At 46.6% G+C, this 8,456-nt stretch overlaps 1 protein-coding gene across 1 annotated transcript in view; it reads left to right on the top strand.

The window, feature by feature from the left end:
- Positions 1 to 2,242: 2,242 nt before the first annotated feature.
- LOC100848077 (zinc finger protein 665-like) overlaps positions 2,243 to 8,456 on the top strand; it is a 29,962-nt gene continuing 23,748 nt past the window's right edge. The window contains exon 1 of the mRNA XM_024979301.2: positions 2,243 to 2,303. The gene's annotated coding sequence lies outside the window, so the exon portion shown is untranslated. The remainder of the gene's footprint in view (positions 2,304 to 8,456) is intronic.

Below are 8,456 nucleotides of genomic sequence, written 5' to 3'. Positions count from 1 at the left end.
TAGTACAGTGACTAACAATGTGCCTGCCAATGTAGGGTGCACGGGTTCCATCCCAGGCCCGGGAAGATGCTTCAGAGCAACTAAGCCCATGGGCCACAACTACTGAGCCTGTGCTCTAGAGCCCAGGAGCCCCCACACTCTAGAGTGTGTGCTCCTAAATAAGAGAAGCCACTGCAATGAGAAGCCCCTGCACTGCAGCTGTAACTAGAGAAAGCCCACTCACAGCAACGAAGACCCAACATAAGCAAAATAAATACGCTTTGAAAAAGAAATAGAATGTTGACAGTTACTGAATGAAGAAGTAAAATGAAAGAAGAGAATGGGAACCCACTCCAATATTCTTGCCTGAAGAATTCCATGGATAGAGCAGCTGGCGGGGCTGCCGTCAGGGGGGTTGCAAAGAGTCTGGCATGAGTAAGCAGGTAAACAACAACTTCTGCCCACAGCAGATTGAGCTCTGAAAAACAGATCTAAGCATCTAACTTTCCTCTTGCTGATTCTTCAGTGACTTCCTGTAGCTTTTGGAATCAAGTCCTAAATCCATAGATTTTGCATAAATTAGCCTCTGCCTGGCATAACCCCATGTACATTCGCTGTGTGCCACTCACACTGGCTGACTTTCTGTTCAGTAAATATCTTCCTGCCTCAGAGCTGGCACTCAGGCTGTTCTCTCTGCTTGCAACACTCTTCCATTTCCCACCTTACCAATCCTACGTGTTTCTTCCTCACAGAGACCTTGTCTGATTTCTCAGTGTATTGGAGCTTCAGCTTCAACATCAACCCTTTCAGTGAATATTCAGGATTGATCTCCTTTAGCATTGATTGGTTTGATCTCCTTGCAGTCCAACGGACTCTCAAGAGTCTTCTCCAACACCACGGTTCAAATGCATCAAATCTTTACCACTCAGCCTTCTTTATGGTCCAGCTCTCATATCCATACATGACTACTGGCCCATACCTTTACTATACAGACCTTTGTGGACAAAGTAATGTCTCTCCTTTTTAATATGCTGTAGAGATTTGTCATAGCTTTAGAAAATAAAGACCTAAAATATATTAGAACTTGCAAATAGCAAGTGAAAGATTCTAATTATGTTCACACTGAATATATAATCAACTTGAAATTACATTATGGGTATTATTTAGTGTAATTTCCTAAACAAGTTTTTGGGAAAGATACTTAACAGTTAGGCTTCCCTGGTGGCTCAGACAGTAAAGAATTCGCCTGCAATGCACAAGACATGGGTTCGATCCCTGGGTTGGGAAGATCCCCTGGAGGAGGGCCTGGCAACCCACTCAAGTATTCTTGCCTGGAGAGTCCCACGGACAGAGGCGCCTGGCAGGCTATGGTCCATGGGGTCGCAAAGAATCTGACACAGCTGCGTGACTAAGCACTTCCTCCAAAATACAGAATACAGTATTTTAATGCAGTTCTCATCAAAAGAAAAAAAAATGCTTTTTTCTCCTATTTTGCTGTCTCTTTTTAAGTTATCTATACGAAATTATGGATGCTAGGTAAACTTACTGTGATAATCGTTTCACAGTATATGTATCAGTTAATTTTTCTCTGTAGCTTAACCTTACACAATGATATTTGTCATTGTAAGAGTTGCTTATACAACCCCCTTTATGTCACTGTTTAAAGAGTTGGGTTTAGAAAGGGAAATAATTAAAACCCGTTGGATAAAATAAACAATAACGCAGTTTATAATCATTTAAAGTGTCTTGCTCATTTTAAGGCTGTGGTTAGTGACCCAAATGATCACATCCCTTAAGTCCTCCATCTCAGACACCCAAGTGCTGACCCTCAGTTGGTTGAACTCAGCACTATGCTGAGTTTGCTGGTTTGTAGGGCGTCAGTAGGGAATAGCCCATTTCTACCCAGGGAGAGTTTTGTATTTGTAATACAGAGACTAGTCCCATTCTTGTTTATTCGAACTGCCCAAGTTCCGAGATCCCTGAATTGCTTCAGCCTCACTAGCAGGATCTGAGCACACCATACTGTGAAAAACAGCTTTTTATTGAAAATAAACCCTTTTAGTCTTAAGAGGAAGTATCTTGGCTTCCGACAAAACTTGAAGCTTTTACCTGAGCACTGTTACAGAAGGTAACTTAGTGCTCTCAAGGTAACAGGCCCCGCCCCCCTCCGCGGCCCGCCCCTCCCACGAACTCTGCACAGCTGGTGCTCGCCCCGCCCCCGGTCGGAAGCCGCGGCTCTAATTCCAAAAGCCCTTTCACACAGAGCCGGAAGTTGGAGAGCGCGGAGCCGAGATCCCCGAGCGGCGCCTAAGCTTCCTTCTAGAGTAAGTTTGCAGAGCTCGCCACCCCTCCAATCCCCACCTCCGTCCCCGCTCACTCGTCCTCATGGTGTGCGAATTGCCAGCGACCTGAAAACCCTGGCACCCGGTGCTCGGCCCCGAATAGACGCTGCCGTTGCGGCCCAGTTATCTTTTCGTTTGGGTTTGAAGTGTTTCTGAGTCGGTTTCGGCGCTCTGTCCGCGTAGACACCGCCTCTGGCGACATTTTCCTGCTTAAAACCCTTTTTTACCTCTGGCCTCGCCAAGTAAAGCCCTCTCTCGGGAGTTGGAGTCGCGCCCGCCGCGTCGCCTTCTCGACCGCTGGAGGCAGAGCCCGTCGCCCCCGCTCCCGGAGAGGCCGCGCCCCCTCCCTGGTCCCGGGATTCCGGAGAGCCCGCCCCGCTCTGAGCCCCTTCTCTCCCAGCCCCTCTGTCCTCGCGTCTCCTCAGGCCGGTCCTTCTTCCCTTCAGGCCTCCCCCCTTTGCTGTCAGCCCGTCCCCTCACCCCGCGTAGGGTAGGTGACCTGGTCCAGCCTTGTGACCGCCAGTGCTGTTCCATGCCCAATTCAACTCGGTCGGAAAAGGTGGTCTTCCGGTCCGGGGGCGTCGCGTTCTGTCGCCCACTCAGTAAATTCAGGAGGCAGGAGGATCAGGAGAAGCAGAGTCAGAAGGACTGAGAGAAATAACTGAAACTGAGGAGAAAAGCATCAGGGAGAACCAATGGGAACACTGAGAATGGCTGAGGGACTTGCAAAGGGATAGTCAAGTCAAAGAGATTAAGCCTTGAAAATAGCCAAGTGAGTAAAATAGAGAAGTATTAATAAATTAGAAAGCCAGATCTCCAGGGACTGGAAAGCAGCATAGGGACAACTGCCCTGTATCAGTGATGGGAGCGGGGAGGCGAAGGGCGATGAGGGACGTCAGAGGTGTAGAGTCCCTAACTGGGTTTTGGCCGGGTTTGAGTCCAGGCCTCTTGGGTTAGAGTCCGGGGTTGTGTTTTCATCCGGTTGGGGTCCCGCCACAAGGGTTCAAGTCTCAATGTGAGGTGGCCGGTTTTATCATGGTGCTGGCAGATAAAGAGCTAAGGAGCAGAGGAAGAAAGGGCTAGAAGGAAGCATAGCCACATGGCCTGCTAGAGAGTGGGGAGGAAGGGAGAGTCACAGCGAGAGAAGGGGAGTAATCTGGAGCGCAGAGAGGGAGCCGAAATGGGGGAAGAAAGAGGCAGACATAGGTATGGATTTTTGAAAGACTCAGGAAGGTTGGAGAAAGAGAGCATGTCGAGGGGGAACGAATTGCAGCAGCCTGAGACAGGACACGTGTGAGGCAGGAAATAGGACAGGAACAGCAGGAGAGCAGAGGGGGAGAAAAAGAGACACGGAGACTCAGATGGAGTAGGGAGATAGGTGAACAGAGGGGTAAGCTCCATCCAGGTGTGGCCAGTTGTTTGGATACAGATGATTTTTTTAGTTATACAGAGGAGGCTGAGAATTTCAAAACTCTTGTCTATAAGGCTTGTGTCTTTTTTTATTACTTGTGGCAGAAGATGACTTTTTATTTGCAAACCCTGTTGAGCCTGGGGCAGTGGCTTGATTCACTGAGTTGTGAGTGAACCCCTTCCCTTGTCCTATCATAAGATAGAGATCAGGGAAGAAGACACCTGGAGCAAAAAATGACTGGACTCTGTCACTCTGTGATAGCTTTTTTTTTTTTTTTAATTTTTTTGGCTGTGTTGTCTTCGGTTCTGTGCCCTGGGCTCAAGAGTTGTGGCTCCCAGGTTCTAAAGCACAGGCTCAGTAGTTGTGCACAGGCTTAGTTGCTTGTACTTGTGGGATCTTCCTGAGCAGGGATAGAACCCATGTCCCCTGCATTGTCAGGCAGATTCTTGTCCACTGTATCATTATTGGGTAGCATTTTTAAAGGAACACTTTTTTTTTTTTTAATGGATTCACATTTTCTCCTTTCTATATGTATGGTGCTTTTTATGGCTTGGAATAGGTCTTAATTCATTCAGTTTCTATAATCATTTTTAACTTCAGAAATAAGCTTTTTTAGTTTTCAGTATTCTATTCTTATCATCCTTTTCTGATTATGATTATTCTCAGTATTTTTTTAACTTTGACACCAGATTTTTAGATTAAAACTAATTCACAATTTTTTCTTTAAAATTTTTTCCGATTCATTCCTTGCCTGGGTTCTTTCTTCCCTTCGTCTTGTACATTTGAAATTTTCTTTGGTAAGTAGTAAATCATCTTAGACTATTTTGTGCCATACTTAGCAAAAATTTCACCTTGTTTATCAGTTCTTATGAGGTACATGAACCTAGAGCCTATTATACAGAGTGAAGTAAGTCAGGAAGAGAAAGACGAATACTGTATATTCCTGCTTATATATGGAATTTAGAAAGATGGTACCAACGATCCTACATGCAGGGCAACAAAGGGAGACACAGAGGTAAAGAACAGACTTTTGGACTCAGTGGGAGAAGGCGAGGGTGGCATGATTTGAGAGAATAGCAAGAAACATGTATATTACCATTTTTAAAATAGAATGATCAGTGCAAGTTCGATGCACGAAGCAGGGCACCCAAAGCAGTGCTCTGGAACAACCCAGAGAGATCGGGTTAGGAGAGAGGTGGAAGGTGGTTCAGGATGGGGGAGATACATGTCCAACTCATGTTGCTGCTAAGTCACTTCAGTCGTGTCTGACTCTGTGTGACCCCATAGACGGCAGCCCCCCAGGCTCCCCCGTCCCTGGGATTCTCCAAGCAAGAACACCGGAGTGGGTTGCCATTTCCTTCTCCAATGCATGAAAGTGAAAAGTGAAAGTGAAGTCGCTCAGTCGTGTCCAACCCTCAGGGACCCCATGGACTGCAGCCTACCAGGCTCCTCCATCCATGCGATTTTCCAGGCAAGAGTACTGGAGTGGGGTGCCATTGCCTTTTATGGCAAAAACCAAGTATTATAAAGTAATTATCCTCCAATTATAATACTTAAAAACGTGGAAACTGAAAAAATTAAGGTTAATAAGCAAAGATCACCTCGCCTCCCTTTCTCTGAATTCAAAGAGAAATACATCTTGGAGGGTTTTATGTATGGGACATCGTGTAGTAAAACAGACATATTTTCAACTGTGATTTTACCAAAGACTTGAATTGTGTGTATGTGTTTATGTGTGCACACACAAATGGATATTTCTGGTCTCAGCTCTTTACCAGAGAATAGCGGAGGTATGACATTAGATCTTGTGAAATTAAAGGCATTTCTTTGAGAAATGGGAAAATAAAAGAACATTTAACATGATAAAACCAACAAAATAAAATGCTTCATTCTTTCCTTTCAAAATAAGAAAAAACAACACCTATTTTAACTGGTTAGTGTAATGGTCTGTTTTCTCCATTTTCTATGATCAGTGAAACAAGTGAGCTGTGAGGTGATATGAAGGTGTTTCCCTCAGGTCCCTTTTTGACTTTTCTTTGCGAATGAGGAAGGATGGGCTGGATTGACGTGGGACCTTCCCACAGAGCCTCTCTATTCATGATGAAAAACATTGCTCAGACCCTATTTCTAATGTTTTTTATACCAGTGGATATATATTTGCAATTCTGTATTTTTAAACTTGGAGAAGGCAATGGCACCCCACTCCAGTACTCTTGCCTGGAAAATCCCATGGACGGAGGAGCCTGGTAGGCTGCAGTCCATGGGGTCGCTAAGAGTCGGACACGACTGAGCGACTTCACTTTCACTTTTCTCTTTCATGCACTGGAGAGGGAAATGGCAACCCACTCCAGTGTTCTTGCCTGGAGAATCCCGAGGACAGTAGCCTGGTGGGCTTCTGTCTGTGGGCTTCCGTCTAAGGGATCACACAGAGTCGGACAAGACTGAAGCGACTTAGATGCAGCAGCAGTGTTCCTCTTCTTCCAAACATGGCTGCAGTACCTGATACTGGAAATGTCTTTAGATGACAGGACTATGAGTTGGGCTGAATAATCCCTAAGGAAAACCAGGAGAACAGGGCAGGTGATGAAGATATTTCCCATGTTCTGGACATTTCAGCTGTAATTGATCTTTACCCCACGTAGACTATGTAATTACTCAAAAGAAGAACCAAGAAATATAAGAAAACCTGAAAAGTCCTACAGAACTGGTGTCCTCAAGCAGCGGGCTAAGATGTCCCCATGTTTAGTCTGCTGTGTTTCGTCCTCTGCAGCCCCCAGATCTAAGCTCTGTCCATCCAGGGACCAGTCACCATCATGGACAGCAGCTTTGCCTTCTAGGAGTTCATGTGCTCAGTGTCAGCGATTGTGATTTCAGTGCACTAAGGTTGAGCAGAAATGCAAAACCTAACAGGGCAGGAAGAAGACGCTGCCCGCCCTCCCCCCTCCCAAGGGCTAGAATATTTTCTAAGTAGGTGTGGGTGGGGAAAACAGGAGAGAGTGAGACCTGGAGACCCTTGCTTTGAGACTTCCTCATCTCAAATGCCTTTGTACCTGGACTCCATAGTGTCCCCAGGTGGTGGCAGACTTTCCCAGGAGGGCCAGTCTCTTGGTTTCCATACTGCACGTGCAGTGTCCTTTGTGTGGTAGCTGGTGGGCACTCCTCTTGTGATCCCCTTTGCCAAGAAACCCTGGTGCACTTTAGTCTTGCTTAGTCCAGTCATGCAGAGAGGAGAGGTAGGCAAATGGGGAAAGCGGAGGGAGCCTGGTGGGGTCTGCAGGAGGCTTGTGGCAGTTCTTGGGGGCATCAAGGTGAGCCCAGTGAATGGAGCGTGCGGCCATCCTGAGTGTAGTTGCAGGGACAAGGCGGGTGTGGATCTGTTGGAAAAGAATGTCTCAGTTCAGGCTGGAGAACCTGGGAGCGGGTTTGTTGGAGAGCCCGCATGGAATGGTTTGAGGTTCCAATGCCTTAGCTTGTGTTCCCGGGACAGCAGTGCTGAGGCTGACACTTGCCTGCACAGGTTTGATTTGACAACTCGTGACCACACGTGAGCAGCAAAGAAGGACGTGGAATTCACATAAGAGAAGCCATTTCCACTGTTAGAACTGTGGCCTGGGCTGAGCCCGCAGGAACCTGTGGGTACAGGAGGATGGGAGCCTTGGGCTTGAGGGGCTGGTTCTAGCAGGTGCCCCCAGCATCCACTCCAAGCCCTGGCTTTGGTTGGCTCTTTAACAGGGAGGGAGCATAGAGTAACAGGGAAAGTATCAGGTCGTTTTTTGCATCAACTTTGGTATCGTTGTGTACTTGGGGTTGCTGGTGAAGAAAGGTTCACGTGCATTTGGGAAGATACCAAGAGAATCTGGAGTGTGTCCTTGGAAGATGCTGAGGTCTCAGTGGGCCATGAGCATCATTGGAATTATCCCTCTTTTTCGTAGTCTTTGGAGATTTCATATTTGACCCGGATCACTCACTGTAAATGAAAATACGGTGTCTAGTGTCTGTGGATCCTTGGCTGTCCTCTTTTGTACTTTGCCTCATGCATGAGTTATCAGGGCTTGGAATGCTTTGTGTTTGCATAAGAGGGTTAGAGGCTCATCATGGGCTCTGTGGACACTCTGTTGGACACCATGAAAGTTTGTAAGTTTGTTTGAGTCCCTCTGGGAAAATAGGAGTACTAAGCTTAAGATCACAGAATGCTTGTTATAAGGTGGTCCTGCTCAGCCGGGATCTCTGGGCCTAACCTGCGAAGAGTCATAAAATCCTGTGACGTAGGGGAAGATGGCTCCGAGAATCAGAGGGCAGCGATACCTCAGTGATCTGCAGCCCGGAGGCTGGTCCTCTAGAAGATGCAGCTGCAACTCTCTTGCTGCCAGGCCAGTGCTGGGTTCTCTGTTATCCACTCCTGTCCTCCCAAAATAAGCACATACACAGGCACAGTACAGAAAACACGGAATCTTAACTGCACTGTTGGTGGTAATGTAAATGGTACTGCTATGTTGGAAACTAAAATGGAAGTTCCTTAACAAATTAATATAGAACAGGCCTACAGTCTGTCAAACCCATTTCTGACAGATATCCAAAGGGAAAGCAGTCAGTTTTTCAGGGATATGTCCGCAGTCCCATGAGTGTGACTGGATTTGCAGTAGCCAAGGCATAGACACAGCCCAGATGTCTCTTGACAAAAGAATAGGTAACAAAAGTATGGTATAGGAATATTTATTATATAC

This window comes from Bos taurus, chromosome 18 (genome assembly GCF_002263795.3).
Source record: "Bos taurus isolate L1 Dominette 01449 registration number 42190680 breed Hereford chromosome 18, ARS-UCD2.0, whole genome shotgun sequence".
NCBI lineage: Eukaryota > Metazoa > Chordata > Mammalia > Artiodactyla > Bovidae > Bos > Bos taurus.
Note: the sequence above shows the minus strand (reverse complement) of the source record. Positions and strands in the feature narration are given on the sequence as shown.